Below are 19,627 nucleotides of genomic sequence, written 5' to 3' on the forward strand. Positions count from 1 at the left end.
GGAGCCTCCATACTGGGGTCCACAGTGGCTGCAGCAGCTTGCATTCCCGGCAACAGCGGGAACCAGGGTCCCTTTTCTCCACACTCTCCCCAACACCTGTCATTTCTTGTCTCTCGATACCAGTCACTCCGACAGGTGTGGGACCAGCCCTCACCGCGGTTTTGACTTGCATGTTCCTGGTGGTTAGTGATACTGAACATCTTCTCATGCGCCTCTTAGCCATTCCTGTGTCTCCTTTGGGAAAATGTCCACTCGAGTTCCTCGTTTAATAGAACTTCTTCGAGTTCTATGTTTAATGGGATTAGCTGGGCCTTTTTGCCATTCCGTTTTGTGAGCTGCTTATATACTTTGGACGTTAACCCTTATCAGATATATCGTATGCAAATATATTTCCCCGCGAGGAAGCGGGAAAGAACGGAAGCCACAGTCCCTAGCGCTCCTTGAAGATCCGTGGGGGGGGGGGGGAGCGGTCACCGGCGCCGTGGCCGTCGCGGGGCCCAGCGCGGCGGGGGCGGATCCGGCCCGGGGTTCGGCTCGGAGACGCGCGGATGCCGAGGCGGGGAGGGCGCGGAGCAGAGGGCGCGCCGGGAACGCGCCGCTGGCCGTGCGCTCTTGGAGCCCGTGGTCCCCAGCAGACGCTTCCGGCCCTCGGAAGGGGCTCTGCCAGCCGCGACCCCCAGCTCCGGCCCGGGTCTTCCCGCCCCGGGACCCCCCACCCCGCCTCCGCGCCGTCGGAGCTCACCAGACCGCGCGCACCGGCGCGCGCCCGCCCTCTGGCACCTGCTCGCCCCCCGCGCCTCCGCTCTGCTCCCCGCCGCGCGCGCCGCGCTCCCGATCCCGGTTTCCCAGCGAGCCCGCCCGGGGCCCGCGTCCTCCGCCGGTCGACGCACCTACCGCGGGGTCGCTAGGCCTCCCGCGGCCAAACCCGCCGGTTTCCAGAATCCCCGCGCGCGCCTCCTAAACGCGGGCGCTTCCTGGTTCACCCGGTCCCGGGAGATTTCGGATTTCCTCGCACACTCGGCAGGACGGAGTTCAGGGGAAAGTAGGCAGCGGCCTGGGCTGAGGGGAGGGCCGGGCAGAGGGGAGGCGAGAAGGGTGCGCAGCAGCAGGATGGAGGACTGGGAGGAGCGGCCTGTGAGCCAGCAAGCCTCCGTCCCCAGCACGAGCCTGACTTGACCCAAGATGTTTTCATCACGATTCACTCGATTATAGTTTTTAGCACCTTGATCCTAGACGAGAGAACTGGCCAAACGACTAGCGCTGGGCAGGTGGCCGGTCAGAGTCCCAGCCGCGAGGGTGGAGGGGACACTTGCACTTTTGCGGGGGGGAGGGGTTGGAGTCGTCCAAGTTTGGGTTTCTAATTGAGAGACCCAAATAGCTTTTTTTTTTTTCTTTAGATTTTTATTTATTTATTTGACAGAGAGAGACACAGCGAGAGCAGGAACACAAGCAGGGGGAGTGGGAGAGGGAGAAGCAGGCTTCCTGCGGAGCAGGGAGCCCGATGGGGGGTCAATCCTTCGACCCTGGGATCATGACCTGAGCCTGGGATCACGACTGAGCCACCCAGGCGCCCAAGAGAGACCCAAATAGCTTGATCCGACCCCAGGCATTTTGGTAAAGTCTCCTGGCGCCCATTTGAATTCATCCAGAGAAAACTCAGGGGGTCTTTGGTGTGACCACAAAGTCATCTAAACTATCACTCTGGGGTTGGACCTGGATTTTGGAAGTTGACAGCACTCTAATTCCACACGACCCCCCACTTTAGTGTCCTTTCTAACACCTCTCACACTATTTACTTAAACGCCTACAGAAAACAAACAGATAATAGAAAATACGTGAAATGACTACATTATTTCCCTCCAAAAGATGCGTCCTATAACAAATAATTGGCCACAGGGCACAGGGCCAGTCTGCAGCCAAGCAGATTTCTGAAGGCGGTCGGCCGCTGGGGAGAGCCTGCTGTAGGCCTTTTCACTGGAGGACACGGGATCTGGAAATGAGAACACCCCAGCCAGGTGGAGGGTGACAGTCACCGACTGGAAACAAATTTCATTTCCTCCTGAAGACACTGTGAGCCAACAGGAAACAACTCCCCAGAGAGCAGCAGTTTGGAGACCACAGAGCTTTGGAATTTCCGGGTGGCTCAGTGGGTTAAGTGTCCGACTCTTGATTTCGACTCATGTCATGATCTCAGGGTCATGAGATCGAGCCCCTCATCAAGCTCCACTCCTCCCCCTGCTCGCTCTCTCTCTCTCTCTCAAAAGAAAAGTGCTATTATGGACTGAATTATATTTGGACAAATTATATTTGTCCCCCCCACAAATACATATGTCAATGTCCCAGCCCCTATTGCGAATGTATTTGAAGACAGGCCTTTAGGGAGGTAGTAAAGGTTAAATGAGGCCCTATGGGTGGGGCCCTCCTCGTAAGAAGAGGAAGAGACACCAGAGTGTGCACACAAAGGAAAGGCCGTGTGAGGCTATAGCAAGCCGGGTAGAAAGGCCTCATCAGAAACTCACCCTGCCCGCACCTGGATCCCGGACTGCAGCCTCCAGAACCGTGAGGAGGTAAATCCTGCTGTGTAACCCACCCGGTCTGCCGTATTCTGTGACGGCAGCCCGAACCGACGAACGCAGCTGAAGCGGAAATTTCTGGGAGTCCCCTGGTCATACAAAGTTCATGCGACAGGATGGGCCACGACAGGACAGAGGCAGTGCTGTCCATCTCCTGCAGAACCATCCAACACACCTGTGCTCTGTCACCCAGGCTTTGCATCTCTTTTCCACTGTGACAGAAAAATCTTTTCCTCCCTCTTCATATGAGCGCCTTCATTTGACGTCACCTGAGGTCTGCAGGCCATGTCTGATTTAAAGATTTAAAACAACGGTGCAAACGTGGTGAGTGAAGAAATACAGGAAAATTAATATTATGGAATATCGGTTGAGAATGCATTGATCCGTATTTATTTCTTTCGTGTTCAGAAGGCCCCTAATTAATTCCCTGACAATCTTTCCTCCCGTGTCCAGCATCCTGTGGCTCCCTCACCCGCAAGGACTCGGGGTCCCCCCACCCATTGTGGGACTGAGCTGTTGGTGGCGCTCTCCACACAGACCCTGCGGGTCCTGATGGAGCAGTCAGTGGGGTCATGCTACCTTCCTTTTGTCTTCGGCCCAGAAAACAAATAGAACTAAAGAAAACGGAGGTGTTTTCAATGACGCTGTTCGTCGTTGTCTCTCCCTCTCTTTAATAATAGTCTGCCACGGGAACCAAGGTGAGTCGCTCATTCCTGGGCACGGCTTTGCTCCGGTGTAAGAGATGCTGTTCTAGGACTGGTTCTCCTCCTCCCTCTTCCTTTTGTCTTCTGTCCCCGTTGCCATAGGCGATGTGGAGGTTTACAGCAAGAGACGAAGGAGAATTCAAGGCATTCTGTTAGGTTATGTTTTTCCATTCCCCATGTGCAGGAATGGAGCAAGAAAAAAGGAGTGCTAAATCAGTATTTTTTGGAGAATGGCTTTGAATGATGTTAGGAAAAAGTAAGGGGAAAAAAAAAAAAAGCAACTAGAGCTGGAGGTGCCGGGGATCGAACCCGGGGCCTCATACATGCAAAGCATGCGCTCTACCACTGAGCTACACCCCCCTCTGAAACAGACTTTTGCTAACGCTTATCTGGAGATAAGGTTGTTTTCTGAGGCCCCTGATCTCCCTGAGCATCATGGTCTCAGCGCTAAGGGACATCAGCAGCTGCCCTGGGCAGGAGACCTTCAGGAACTAGCGAAAGGGACTGATTCTTCAGTGTAGAGCTTGAAGTGGAAGGTTGGAAACGTGTCAGATAATAACCCAAAAGTTTCCACTGTGGCTTTAAAACGTGGTTACAGTTTCCTTCCTTCTCCCTTTCCCAGCAAGGAATCAATCAAGTCCCAGTTTTCAGCTCTTTTGATCACCTGATACACAAGACCATTGAAATTCAGCTTCTTCTTGCCTAGAATGTGTCACAGTAGTTGTTGTTTGCCCCATCAGAATGTTAGAGACCAGATTTGATGGAAAGAAGCTATGACCCTAGAAGGAAACCCTAGAGTGGTGCATTCAGCATTTTGCTTAAAGGGTCATTTCATTCTGAATCTTGGCACGCAGGCAATGTAGGAGACCCTGACAACAGATACAAGAATTACCTATTCTTCCTAACAAATAATTTTTTTAATTTTTCTAAGATTTTATTTATTTATTTAATTGACAGAGAGACAGACAGTAAGAGAGGGAACAGAAGCAGGGGGGAGCTGGAGAGGGAGAAGCAGGCTTCCCACCCAGCAGGGAGCCTGATGGAGGGGCAGGGTAACCCCAGAACCCTGGGATCGACTGAGCCATCCAGGTGCCCCGTAACAAATAATTTCAAAAAAGAAGTTGAAGAAAAATATGGGGTATTTGTCCCTGAGTTTTGATGACTTTACTGTCCGTTCACTTTGCTTTTTCTGGGTTCTAAGCTCCCTTGTGAATGTTGAACAGAATAATTCTTACTGCAATGCTTATTTTCATTCTTTCCTGAATACCCAAACAGGAATAACTTAACATGTGCAAATTCTAGCCGGGGGTGCGAGGCTGAAAGGAGTGTCCTGTCAACAAGAAAACTCAGAATGTTTTCAGAACCTTTTCAAAGCTCAGTGACGCTCAAGAGTGTCCCTGATTCCAGCAACTTCACAACAGGGGACTCAAGATACAAGCCCAGACCTTCTGACTGCAGCATTGTCCTCGCACATACCACAGCCGCGTGCGTCCGCACACCACACACCGCCGACCACACACAGGGCCGGGGCTTCTTTTCTGGATTTCAGCACCCCTCCTCGTTGTGATTAAAAACCACACACACGCGCGCCATCAAAACAGAACTGTATCGTAGGTGGGACCGCGGTAGCGTATTGGAATTTCTTAGAGAAATTTTTAAAAACTTTAAATAAAAACTTAAAAAAAAAAACTTTAAATAAAGTTATTCCCTGGGTCAGTTAACCTCTCGCGGAAAAGCCCGGTGAACAGAGGCCGGGCGAGAGGGACGCCCACGGCCGGATGCGATCGCACAGAGCGAGGGAAGCTGTCGGAACCCGCCCGCGGTCGGAACTGGGGCGCACCTACGAAGGGGGACCCCGACGCCAAAGCAAAACCGGGTGCCGCGCGGCACCCGCGGCACCCGCGGCACCCGCGACACCCGCGGACCTTCAGTCCAGGGCGTTCCCCGCCGCGCTCCCTCGGCTGCGGCCCGCGCGACCTCCCGTCGCTCCCCCGCGCGGTCAGCCCCGCACCCGCAGGCCCGGCCCCGCCGCCCGACCCTGTTCGGTCCCCGCCCGCCGCCGCCGCCTCGGCCGAAGCCACGCGCGGGAAGAGACCGCGGACGAGCCGCGCAGGCGGCGGGCGGGGGGACGCGGCCGGTCCGGAAGGTGCTTTCCGAGGGGCCGCCCTGGGCCGCCGCACCCCCAGCCCGCTCCGGCGCGGAACCACCCGCGGGTCTCCCGTGGCCCTGCGGGATGGCGCCGCCGGGAGCGGAGGACGCGCGGGCTCTTGCCCGGGGCTGAGGACGTCGTCCGGGCCGCGCGCCTCCACCTCTGCGCTCCCCGCGTCTGGCCCGCGCGCGGCCCGGGGCGCAGGGGCGCGGGCTTCGGGGACACCCCCCGGACGGCGCGGTGCAGAGCGTGCGCGGACGCGGGGAGCGTGCGGAGACTCGGGGTAGGGGGACCCCGCCGAGGAGAGGACGCACCGGCGCGAGCCGCACGGTCCCCACAGACGGTCCCCCGGAGGCGCGAGCCGGGTCTCTCCCACGGCGGGCGGGCACGGTCCGCCGCCTCCGCCCCGCTCCCTCCCGCCGCAGCCGCACCCGCGGAGCCGCGCCGGGAGCGCCGGGGGACGGTCCGCCCGGGGACACCGGCGCAGCCCCAGACACCGCTCGGCGTCTTTCTCCCGCGAAAGCACCAGCAAGGGCGCCTGGTGGCTCCGTCGGCGGTGAAGCGCCCGCCTTCGGCTCAGGTCGTGCCCGCAGGGTCCTCAGCCGGAGCCCGCGGGGGCGCCGTCTCAGCGGCGAGTCCCCTCCCCGCGAGCGCTGCTCGCTCCCACACCCGCTTTAAAACGAGTCACTGAATCCTAGGAACGACTCACCAGGGAGGTCACGGGATGGAACTTTCTCCTGCGTCTTCAACATCTCTCTCCTTTTCTTTTTCCTCTTCTTGGGAAGTTTTTCAAGCCTGCTCCTCCTTAAGAAAGTGAGATGAAAATCAACAAATCAATAAATCTTTATTTTTAAAAATATTTTATTTATTTATTTGACAGACAGAGACCACAAGTAGGCAGAGAAGCAGGCAGAGAGAGAGAAGGGAGCAGGCTCCCCGCTGAGCAGAGAGCCCGATGGGAGGCTTGATCTGAGGACTCTGGGATCATGACCTGAGCCCAAGGCAGATGCCCAACCACTGAGCCACCAGGCGCCCCCATAAATAAATCTTTAAAAGGTGGGGGGGGGGCCCTGGGTGGCTCAGTGGGTTAAGCGTCTGCCTTCGGCTCAGGCCATGATCTCCAGGTCCTGGTTTCCAGCCCTGCATTGGGCTCTCTGCCCAGTCAGGAGGAGCCTCCTTGTCTCTGTCTCCTCCCTACTTGTGCTCTCTCTTGCTGTCTCTCTCTCTCTCTCTCAATAAATCTTTAAAAAAAGAAAGGCCAAACAGACACATGAAAAAGTGCTCCACATCCCTCGGCATCAGGGAAATACAAATCAAAACCACAGTGAGAAACCACCTCACACCAGTCAGAATGGCTAAAATGAAGAAGTCAGGAAATGACAGATGCTGGCGAGGATGCGGAGAAAGGGGAATCCTCCTACACTGTTGGTGGGAATGCAAGCTGGTGCAGCCTCTGGAAAACAGCATGGAGGTTCCTCAAAAAGTTGAAAATAGAGCTCCCCTATGACCCAGCAATTGCACTACTGGGTATTTGCCCTAAAGATACAAACGTAGTGATCTGAAGGGGCACGTGCACCCGAATGTTTATAGCAGCAATGTCCACAATAGCCAAACTATGGAAAGTACCCAGATGCCCATCCACAGATGAATGGATAAAGAAGAGGTGGTATATATACACAATGGAATACTATTCAACCATCAAAAGAAATGAAATCTTGCCATTTGCAACGACGTGGATGGAACTAGAGGGTATTATGCTTAGCGAAATAAGTCAATCAGAGAGAGACAATTATCATATGATCTCCCTGATATGAGGAAGTTGAGAGGCAACGTGGGGGGTTTGGGGGTAGGAAAAGAATAAATGAAACAAGATGGGATTGGGAGGGAGACAAACCATAAGCGACTCTTAATCTCACAGAACAAACTGAGGGTTGCTGGGGGGAGGGGGTTCGGGAGGGGGATGGGGTTATGGATATTGGGGAGGGTATGTGCTATGGTGAGTGCTGTGAAGTGTGTAAACCTGGCGATTCACAGACCTGTACCCCTGGGGATAAAGATACATTATATGTTTATAAAATTTTTTTTAATTAAATAATTAAAAAAAAGAAAGAAAGGCCAATGAGCCATAGTCTGAGAAGATATTTCAACACTTTAAATTACAGCAGACTGTTATTTGGGATATGTAAAGAACTACAAAACTCCAAGAAAAGATTAAAATCTCAAATAGACAGAGCAAATGAACACACATACCAGGAAAGGGCACATCCCAGATAACCACTAAGTGGTGTAAAAGGTGCTCAACGTCCTTTGCTAAGAGGGAAATTTGGATTTAATATCACTGCCTTGTACTTCTCAACAGCATCACCGGCAACTAAGGAGAGATAGGGTGACGTCCTGCTGGAGGTGCGGGCGACAGGGATTCTCATGCATTGCTGACAAACTGCAAACGCACCCGCGCTGGGAGACCATTTGGAAACATTTGTTTAAGATTATATTTCTGGGGGCGCCTGGGTGGCTCAGCGGGTTAAAGCCTCTGCCTTTGGCTCGGGTCATGTTCCCAGGGTCCTGGGATCGAGCCCCGCATCGGGCTCTCTGCTCAGCAGGGACCCTGCTTCCTCCTCTCTCTGCCTGTCTCGCTGCCTACTTGTGATCTCTGTCAAATTAAGTAAATAAAAATATTTAAAAAAAAATTTTATTTCTGAGTGATCTCTCCACCCAACGTGGGGCTCAAACTCACAACCGCAAGACTGAGAGCTGCAGGCTCCATTGTGTGAGCCTGCCAGCCGCCCCTACAAATATTGACCAGAACTAAACAGACCTATAACCTCCGGCCCTGAGCCTCCACACTTACACCTAAGAGAAATGCAGGAGTGTTTCCCTTGTGAGGGGGAGTAGGGCGCACCACCCCAAAGTACGCCACTTTGGGGTACTGATCATTTTGTATTAAAGGTATCTGAGCAACAGCTAGTGCAAGGACACTCTGATTCTCTTTGGTGCCCCCGAAAGCAGGAGCTAAGTCTCTGACATGAAGGGCACCCTTCCTTAGCACAGAGCCAGGGGATGGGACGGAGAAAGGCATATAAATAAGCCTTGTTACTTCTTCCCCATTTACTGCCCCAAGCCCAAACCCCTTTGTCTTGTAAATTCTTCACAAATGGATGGTTTCATTGTCTAAAACTCAAATGAGTGCGTGTTGTCTGAGTCTATATTATTTCAAAGCACAAGAGAACTGCTCGGTGATGGCAGATGTCAGAAAGTGATACCGGTTGTGACGAGGCCCAAGGAAGCTCCCGGGAGCTGAATCTCGGGTCTTTGCCTGGGGGGTTGGTTACCTGGTGCGGAATCTGTCCCAACCACCCAGCTCTTTAGTTAAGGCTTAAGCATTGTACTTTAAGCCTCAGAAAAGAAGCCCGGAAAGAAGGAAGTCTTTGAAAACCTCCCCGCCCCTCAGAACACTGCCTCTTCATTCCCGCTTTTCAAACTGTGGTCTCCACTGGTGCCTGAAAACCGGTTTTGTCCATCTGTGAGCCTCGGAAGCTCTTACAATCCGACAGTGCAGGGACTCTGGACTCCTCTGGTTAAATAAGGTAGAAACAATTTCAGGGGTTTTCAGAATTTCAGGAATGGTTTTCTCTGGAGCCAGGAAATGGCAACCAGGAGTGACCCCCACCTTCGCGGGTGAATTTTAATGAAACCCTGAGTTTCTCTGGACAGGTTCTCAAATCGCGCCGTGTCTAGTCAAGGCTTTTTGGCCTTTAGCCCAAATCTGGTAGGAGGGTAAATCCAGATGTGAAGTTTTGGATGATCTTCTCCAAAACTATTTTCATTCTTTTCCAGAGTCTTCCTCCCCATGCGGGAAGCAACGTTCATCTACTGAGGGTCCGTCCCGGGCCAGGCCGAGCCTCTGCCTGCGCAGCTGAACTGGGAGCCTGGGGAGGGAGGGAAACTGGAAAGCGATGTGGAAAACGTCGGTGCAGAGACTGAAGTGGGCGCTGAGTCCTAGGGGTCCTAGGGGCGCGCTGGGCCGCAGTGCAGTCTTTGGGTGCACACAGCGGGGCGCCTGGTGCGGGGAGGAGGGCAAAGAAAAGCGTCCTCAGAAGGAACAGAATCTGCCGGCAGGCGAGGCTGGCAAAGCTGCGCGCCCATCTCTCCCTGGCTTCCTGCAGGGGTGCGGCCAGAGGGGCGCTCCTCTTCTCTCCAGGGAGGCAGACTGGTCCCTCCAGAGGGTCTGGCCCATGTTGTCCTGGTCTGTGGTGGTTTCAGAGCCTCACGATTCTCGGCCACCAGCGGGTGGGGACGGGTGGGGCACCCGGGGCACGTGTGGTATGTGAGCTCCCGGGGCACGGGAGGGGGTGCAGTGTGGAAGATCCCCAGTTTCCTTGGCTTCTCTGCCTGGAGAGGAGGCTGCTTTTCTGCTGTCTGGATGCTTAGTACCTTGACTGCTTCTTTGGTGACTGAAATAAGTAAGACTCGATTGGTGAAAGCAAGGTGGTGTTAAGATGCTTGCCCTGTGCCCCGTGGACTTCTGTTGACGTGCGGTGACACCAGCCCCCGAAACTCTGCCAAGAACTCTGATCGGGAGGTAGGAAAGAAGGTGTTCCTGGACAATCAGTGCGTTGAGGTTGAAAAGGGGAAGAGCTCCTTCTTCACAGGGAAACAGAGAGATGGGACGCCCCCCAGACTAATCGTGGACACCGGCGGTCAGAATGGTCACCATTTCAGCCCAGAAGCACCTGTACAACACCCAGAAAGGACGTTTCTCTCCACCAGATTTCAGCGGAGGTGACGACTGTCTTATCCTCACTTGTCATATCCGCCAGCGTGGCCCCAGAGCTGAGGGTCTCTGATGGGAAAAGGCCACCAGGTCACCCACCAGCCGCAGTGAGATCTGGTGAAGTAGTTCAGGGAAAGCTTCGGAGCCCTCTGCAAGCTGGGTTAGAAAGAGAAGAAGAAGAACTCCATAAGCGAATGTGAGAGCGTACCCTGATGCAGAATCCGATGGCTTGTCCATGAGGCCACACGGGCCCACATTCCCAGATGCTTTTGGATTCGGCACAACAGGAAACCGTGTGGAAACTGAACTGCTTGCTACTGTTGGAGGCAGTGAGGCTCTCGGAGGCCAGCAAGGAGGAGGCCATGGCAGCTGTGGGGAAGGTCAGGGGCCCGTCCTGGCAGCGTCCGAGAGAAGGAGGATCCCACCGGGCAGGCCCAAGATGGCGGCGCCATGACTTGAAACCCCTGAGCTGGTTAGGAGGAAAACCCCCCAAATCCTGCTTGCAAGAAATGTCCACCCCCCGTAATGAGTCCCCCCCCCCACCCCACTGCAAACAGCTGTCCATGAAAGGCAGAACCCAAGCCCCAGGGCACACGGCCTTGTCTCTGTTAGCTGCTGCTCTCACATCTTGAGACGGTCCTTTCACTCCTGTCTTCCTGCTCGCGCTCCTGACCGTGCTGTCTGTCCTGGAATTCTCTACGTGCTCGTGGCCGAGGGCGCTTGCACAGACGTGGCGAACAGCAGAATGAACAACAAACTTCAGGGAATGAGCAAAACTGCGTCTTGTGCCCCAGAGAGGTCAAGAAAGAACAGCAGCAGCCAGGACAAGTCAAGGTGGACAAGAGCCATTTGGGGCAGGAGGAGATGTTAGAAGAGCAGGTGGAGAAGGGAAACCAAAACTGGAGGTGCTGGGGATCGAACCCAGGGCCTCATGCATGCTAAGCATGCGCTCTACCACTGAGCTACACCCCCTATTCCTGCTGGGTGCTGGAAGACCTTGGACCACCCTCTCCTGACTATAGTTGTCTTGGTCTCAGGACTAAGTCATCAAAGCAGAACCACTACACGTTCGGTTCTGTTATTTCTAAACTCCCTACACTTCATCCTTTCTGCGGCTCAGCTACTGCAGGAGAAAGGACCTCAGTGGCAGAAAAAGGCGCGTTCCTCGTTGGTGGTCAGCTCACAGCCAGCCCGCCTTGGAGTCGGCTTCCCAACCCACGTCCCATGCACTGCCTGGAGCGCGCATCAGCCCACGGCCATGTGCATCTTGGGACAACATCCTCTCACAGCTTTTCTGAGTATTACCTTTAGCATTCTTTTAACTCTTGGATACATTAATGTTTTACATGATAAAAAATTAAACTGACCCGTGTGTGTGTGTGTGTGTGTGTGTGTGTATAAATAATCGAAAACTGAACACAAACAGATACAAACCGAACGGAACATAACCACATTGAAAGAAAGAACAGATCCAAGTAAATGTTTCACACAGTGCTTGTCTTTTTTTTTTTTTTTAAGATTTTTATTTATTTGACAGACAGAGATCACAGATAGGCAGAGAGGCAGGCAGAGAGAGAGGAAGGGAAGTAGGCTCCCTGCTGAGCAGAGAGCCCCATGCAGGGCTCAATCCCAGGACCCTGGGATCATGACCTGAGCCAAAGGCAGAGGCTTTAACCCACTGAACCACCCAGGCGACCCCACACACAGTGCTTGTCTTAATTGTGAAGACGGGGGAAAGGCAAACACCTTGACCCTACGTAGTGGGGTTTTGTTTTGTTTTGTTTGTAGTGTTTAAGGGTGTGGCAATTCTGATATTTTGTGTGACTGTTTTCATTTGTGTGTATCTGAGTGAATTTATTTTTGTGTGATTGGAAAAGTGAATACATATTTGGTGTTGGAAATTGAGGCCCTCTCTGTTGGAAGTAAGGAAGGAAGGAATAGGCTGGTTGGCTCAGGGAATTAGAGGCGTCAGCGTGGAATTATACATATATAAACCCGCCACCTTCCCCCAGATTTGTGTGCTAACAGGGCCTAGAAGAAATTATACCAATGCTACCCAATATCTTGACTTTTAAATACCATCCCCCACTAAAAGGAGCCAGAGATACTTTTAGAAATCACTGACTCTAGGACTGCACCTGACATCACTGCGGTGTCTGCGGCCTGCTGACGGTGGCCCACATGCTTGCGACGAGAGCGCTTGCACGGACTTGGCAAAGCGCAGAGTGAACAACGAACTTCAGGGAATGAGCAAAACTACGTCTTGTGCCCCAGAGAGGTCAAGAAAGAACAGCAGCAGCCAGGACAAGTCAAGTTGGACAAGAGCCATTTGGGGCAGGAGGAGAGGTGAGAAGTGAAACCAAAACTGGAGGTGCTGGGGATCGAACCCAGGGCCTCATGCATGCTAAGCATGCGCTCTACCACTGAGCTACACCCCCTGCTTCTTCTGAGTCCTGGAAGACCTTGGACCACCCTCTCCTGACTACAGTTGTCTGGCGTTTCCCTGGGGATGAACAAGCTGGACCTAAGGCATTTTTCTGTGCTAGAATGTCAGTGCTTAAAAATGATGCGGACGGTCCAGAAGGACCCAGAAGCCAACCTGAAGGGCCTCTCACTGGTCAAACTGGACGTGCTTAGAGCATGAATAATGATAAGTGATTATAACCCCTGGATACTTAAATAAATAAATATGGAGGAAGGGAAATTTTTCCTTGTGGCAGCATGTGTAATAATAGAAGTAAAAATAAGCTAGAAAATCACCCCTTGGCCGTCTTCAGAACAATGATAGATTCAGGCAAAATTAATAAATCAGTGCTAAAAACACAGGTAAAATTTTGATGAGGATCAGGATTTTATACAGTCTCAGAGTATTTCCTTACAGGTTATTTATTAATTACAAGGAGGAATGATAATTTTAAGGGAAGAAACCTGGTGAACACAACCTTAACCAAGTGATCAAAGCAAACATTACTAATAATGGGGAAAACTGACATCACATGCCTTCTGGTGTAATGGAGGGAAACACCATTTCTGTGATTTTCCTCCCAAATATTCACAACCTCAGTCTAATCACAACATAAATTGAAGAACATTCTACAAAATCATAGACATGCACTGTTCAGAAACATGTCGATCTCATGAAAAAAAATGAGAAGCTCGAGGAGCGCCTTGGGGGCTCAGTGGGTTGAGCCTCTGCCCTCAGCTCAGGTCGTGATCTCCGAGTCTGGGGTGCTGGGATCAAGCTCCTCATCGAGCTCTCTGCTCAGCAGGGAGCCTGCTTCCTCCTCTCTCTCTGCCTGCCTCTCTGCCTACTTGTGATCTCTCTCTGTCAAATAAATAAAATCTAAAACAAACAAACAAACAAACTAGAAGCTTGAGAAACCATTCTAGACTAAAAAAGACTAAAGAGTAAATTTATACATGGTGCTGGAATGGACCCTAGTTTGGGACAGAAATTTCTATAAAGGATTTTGTTAGTAAAATTCAAGTTAATGTAGACTGTATACTAGATAATATTATTTTACCAGTGTTAAATTTTCTGAATTTGAAATCTGTGCCATGGTAAGGAAATGTCCTTGCTCTTAAGAAATATGCTGCCATGTATAATAAAAAGATTATGGTGGAAGTTTGCAATAAAAAGATTGTGGAGAAAAAGACAAAATGTCCAGAAATGGTTCTCAAATAGTACAGAAAAATAATGATGTCTCTAGGTAGGTAGATGATACATTGATTTGTTGGCTGAGGGAGAGGGGAGACCTCTGTCCCGACCTTCGGACAGTACGTGCTTCTCAGGTGGTTCCCACCCTATTTAAAATATTGCTAAGCAGAGACAAAGATGCAGTCTTGCCAATTTATAATAGTAGAATTTAGCAGGTGTGTTGCTCTGTTTCCCTTTCACACTCCTTTCGCACGAAGGACAACAGAAAGAGACTTTCTTTCTTTCTCAGAGCTGGAAAGCAGAGGGGGGCTCCCGTGGTTGGGGAAGGAACAGCGGTGATGGGAGCTGGCGCACTCTTCCTCTCTATGCTCGGCGACGATGATGGGGACAGGTAGTTTTGGACTGAAACCACAACAGCCCTTGAGTGAGGTCTTCAGTGCACTAGGAATTTGGAGGAGCGCCTGGAAAATGCAGAGCAGAAGTACGGACAAGGAGCCGTAGAGGCAGTGACCGCTCTTTCCCTGCAGGGGGATGTCTCAGACTTCTATGAACTATTTGTCTTCTTATCTGGACAGCTAATAATTGCCATTGTGACACATACCAAAAGTTTTTTTTTTTTCCTTTTTTACCATTTCTTCATAGTAGCATGTTTGATGTTAACAGACATTTCTGGGTATACTTTGCAGAAAAGGTATGATAAAAGAAGGGAGCGATGAAAGGAAAGGAAACTGTAGAGCACGAATCAGCCGTTCGCACATGCAGACTGTCTGGGCAATTCAAGGCAGTTTTGTGTTTGTTTTAACGTTTGGCAGAGTCTGACCTCAATAGCTGTCATTTTGTGGCGCCTCCCCCCAACCCCACCCCCACCCCGCCCCCGTCACCTAGTGTCTTCTGCTTGTTGTTGGCCCAATGTTTTGGTGATGGAGAAGGAGATGAGTAGAAAAGTCAGGGGGAAGACTTGGTTCTTCCTCCCAAAAACTTCACGAGAAAGAAAGGAAACTAAACTTTTCCTCACACCTCTTCTTTTTCTTCTTCCCTTCTCCGTTTTTCCTTCTCTCAATTGTAGTGGAAAACAGAGGCCAACATGACAGGTTTTTGGTATGGTGCCCACTTGCTGTTTCGAGTTTAGGGGATCGAGGTTGAATAAAGGCTCCCAAGATAGCAGGTGTCAGGTGCTGGCCCCTGTGTCCCTTACACTGAAGGAATGTCCTTGCAGGTGTGATTACAGCTGGGGTCTCGAAGTGGGGCCCTCGCTTTGGATAGTGCGGTGGGTCCACTGTTAGCACAGGCCTCCTTACAAGAGAGATGCAGAGGGAGGTCTCCCACGCAGGGGAGGGGACAGTGCGACCCTAAGGCCGAGGCAGGCGGGGGCACCCGGCCGCCGGGGGTCAATGCGCTGCACCTGCCACAGGAAACCCAAGAGACCGCGTGAACTCTAGTCTGCCGCCGCCCTGAGTGGCTCTGACGCTACTGGGGTCTAAACAGGGTAGAGTCAAAACGATCGTCTTGGGTCAAGCGGGTGCTTTCCCGGTGAGCAGGCAACGAGTGAGTAAGGGAAGCAAGAAAGGAGGGTGGCGCCCTCGGCATCCTTTAAGGACCAGGCGCCAGCCCCACTGAGCTACACCGGCTCGCTGCAGGCCGGACGGCCTCCCTGCATTCGGGCGCCCCGCCCCCCCCGCCGGCCCCAGGGCTTGTGCTGGTCTCTGCAGCAGGTGGATGGAGTGTCTCCTTCTGGACCGAGAGCCCCGGGGGCTGTGGGGGGAGACTGATCCTTCAGCAAACGAAGCCTGAAAGGGGGCACACAATATTGAAAACCTTCGTGGGAAAACTGGCCGGCCTTGCCTGGGCACGGCTCTGGCTGCTTTTGCTGCTGGCTCCACGGGAACGTTAAGGGCAAGATTCTGATGGGAAAGCCCCAGGGGAGCAGTTGGGTCAGCGACTCCGGACCAAAGGCTCCTCCGAGCTCTCACAGCCTGGAGCAGCTGAGGCGGGTGGGGGGATCTTCCAGGACGATCATGCCTATGGCGAGAACCAACGGCAGATTCAGGGATGGAAAGAAGCGTGCAATTCTGAAAGTAAGTCAGTGGGTAGCTAGACACGGGATGCGGAGAGCTGCCTCCCCACCGGTCTCCAGAGCCAGAAAGAGAGGGAGACTGGAGAAAGAGATCCTGCGGTTCTCCCAAGCAGAAAAGAGAGGTTTGTTCTCATCACCGTTGCGGGGGATGGAGAGGGGATGGAGAGGAGGAGATGGGTGTGGCTTGGGGCATGTCGCATTCAACATACCCATCTATAGGGTCCGCCGCGGATGCAGCACAGTGAACCCCACCCAAGGCCCAGACCTGAGTGCTTGGGCGTGGGTGTGACCGTGAGGCACAGGTGTCCTAGAGAGTGAGAACTCCAAGTGTCCAGGAACTCATTTATTGATGGCCGTGGAAACCGAAGCAAAAGAACTCTTCTTCCCAGACGGGTCTCGATCCCTATGATTCACACGAGTTAGCACCATGGCCTACAAACTTCTGTGGAACACCCAAAAGACTCATTTCCCGGTACCGGTCTCCTAGTAGGTGTTCTCTCTTCTTCATTCATCTTATGTCTTTGCTATTTTAGTAAGTACATCATTGAGTCTCTTAAAATTCAGAGGACCTTATGCACTTGGCAGAGTTTCTCTCTTGGTGGGCTCATGGGCTGGTGGCATAGATAGGAGGAAAGACACGTGCCAGTTCTCTCTGGAATTCAGTGCTGGAGCAATGGTGTCCACAGAGCTCTTCGAGCTCTTGCATGTGCTTGTGTGTCTGTGTGAGTGTAGTGTTGGGAGAATGGTGGCATATTATCTAGGCTGTTGGATGTGTGAAAACACAACTGTGGAAGTTGCCAGTGTCATCGAGTAATTAGCCCCTAAACTGCTCCTGCAGAAACCTAGATACCAGTTAGATGACTAGAAGCTCCTCACAAAAAGGTTCATATCGGAAGTTAGTACAGTCTTGATTGCAAAACTTGCACATTATTATTAAAAATAAAAAGGAACTTCACATCAAATGCAATTATGTGTGTTGACTCGGAAAATATTAATAAATACTACATTACCCTGGAGAGAACAAGGTCAATTATTAGGACACAGAAACGGCCCAACAATGGAAGGACGTTTTTGCAATTATTTTTCCTACATTTCCAATCGGAAATGGGAAAAAGTGAAAATACAGAAACAACAGATACACCGTCCTGAGCCGTCCCAGCACCCAAACCAAACCAGCGCTTCTCAAAGGCTCGGGGCGAAGGAGCCGCTCCGGCCCCGGGTTCGCGGTCGGAGGCTCTGGGTGGAGCCGGCGCCCGCGTCCGCAGCTCTCAGGGCGCCCACCCCGGCCCTGCTCGCACCCCGTCCGCCCGCCGCGGAGCGCGCTCTCGGGTGGGAGCGGGGACGAGCCGCGCCGGACGCAGTCCCGGAGCCTGAGCAGAGGCCCCGGCGGAACGACCGCGGCCCCAAAGCCCGGGCCTAGGAACAGGGTCCGGGAGCGCGTCGTCCGCTCCCCCCGCCGCCCGTCCTCGCCTTTCCTCGCCGCTCCACGAAGGATCTCGCAAACTGCAGCCGCCGCGACAGCCCCCGCGCGTCCCCCGGGCCACCCGTCCCCGCGCGCCCGCGTCCGAGGCTCGCAGACGCCGCAGCTCCGAGACCCACGGCCGCGAGGAAGAGCGAGAGCAAAAGTGGAGGTGCCGGGGATTGAACCCGGGGCCTCGTGCATGCTAAGCACGCGCTCTACCACTGAGCTACACCCCCGCGAGGGAGCCGCGGCGCGCAGAGTCTAGTAAAGCGGAGCCAGGCTCTTCGGGCGGGTCCCACCCGGGGCTGCGCCGCCCCCAGGACCCCCACGTCCTCCCGCGCGTCCTCAAATCTCCGACGCAGCAGCGGCGTCCCTGTCGCCGACAGAAGAGACACCACGTCCCAGAGCGGGGGCCCGGGGGGATCCGGATCGGTCCGCTCCGGGGGCGCCTCCCCGCACCCCCCCACCCCAGCCGGGCACCAGGTTTCTCTCGGGCCTCCCCGCTCTCCTTTCCCGGCTTTCCGGGCTGCCGGAGAGCCACAGGGCCGTGCGGGGACACGGACAGAAGGCGCGCGAGGACGGGCGCGGACCCCGCCCCGGGGCCAGGTTCCCACACCTGCCACCCACACCTGTCACCCACACCTGCCACCCACACCGGCCACCCACACCGGCCACCCACACCTGCCACCCACACCTGTCACCCACACCGGCCACCCACACCGGCCACCCACACCTGCCACCCACACCTGCCACCCACACCTGCCACCCACACCTGTCACCCACACCGGCCACCCACACCGGCCACCCACACCTGCCACCCACACCGGCCACCCACACCTGCCACCCACACCGGCCACCCACACCTGCCACCCACACCTGCCACCCACACCGGCCACCCACACCGGCCACCCACACCTGCCACCCACACCGGCCACCCACACCTGCCACCCACACCGGCCACCCACACCGGCCACCCACACCTGCCACCCACACCTGTCACCCACACCGGCCACCCACACCGGCCACCCACACCTGCCACCCACACCTGCCACCCACACCTGCCACCCACACCTGTCACCCACACCGGCCACCCACACCGGCCACCCACACCTGCCACCCACACCGGCCACCCACACCTGCCACCCACACCGGCCACCCACACCTGCCACCCACACCTGCCACCCACACCGGCCACCCACACCGGCCACCCACACCTGCCACCCACACCTGTCACCCACACCGGCCACCCACACCGGCCACCCACACCTGCCACCCACACCTGCCACCCACACCTGCCACCCACACCTGTCACCCACACCGGCCACCCACACCGGCCACCCACACCTGCCACCCACACCGGCCACCCACACCTGCCACCCACACCGGCCACCCACACCTGCCACCCACACCTGCCACCCACACCGGCCACCCACACCGGTCACCCACACCTGCCACCCACACCTGTCACCCACACCTGCCACCCACACCTGCGTGGGACTGCGGGGCACTCGCGGGCCGCCCCCATGCCCCGCAGCCCCGCAGCCGGCTCGGGCGGGACAAGCCGCCCACTTAGGCAAAAGACAGAATAACCTAATGTGGTTCCCCAGGGCTTGGCCAGTGAGAGCCGGTGAGGAATACATGAACCCAATACCCAGCTAAGCCCTTAGAAAATGAACAACAAAATTAACCAGAGGAACCAAAATAAACTAAAAGAAGGAAGGGCTGCTAGAGACAAACGCAGAAAAGAATGAGTTTTAAGAAGTGGAACTAGTAAAACAAAAAAAAACAAAACTAGACATTTGAAAAGGCAACAAAATAGACAAACCTCTAGCTAACCTAATTAGGGGGAAAAATAGTGCAAATACATAAAATTGAACTGACTGGAGAAAGTAACCATCAAAACAAAAGAGCTTTTAAAAAATCGTAAGAAACATCATAGCACAACTCAAATGATTTGAAAACTTAGAGGAAGTGGATTTGTAAATACAGTTTATCCAAATTAATCCTTGTAGAGACAGGAGTAACGGACCATTGCTTTAGAAAAAGAGAAAATAGTTGAATAGGCATGCCCCTCACAATGGGTACCAGGCGAAAATACTTTCACAAGCAAATTCTACCAAACTAAAATATCAGAGAATCATGATGTGACTTAGATTATTCAAGGCAGAGAAAAAGAAGAAAAACTTCCTATTCATCACATAAAGTGAGTATAACATTTATCACAAACTTTTTC

This window comes from Martes martes (genome assembly GCF_963455335.1).
Source record: "Martes martes genome assembly, chromosome: 6".
Taxonomy (NCBI): Eukaryota; Metazoa; Chordata; class Mammalia; order Carnivora; family Mustelidae; genus Martes; species Martes martes.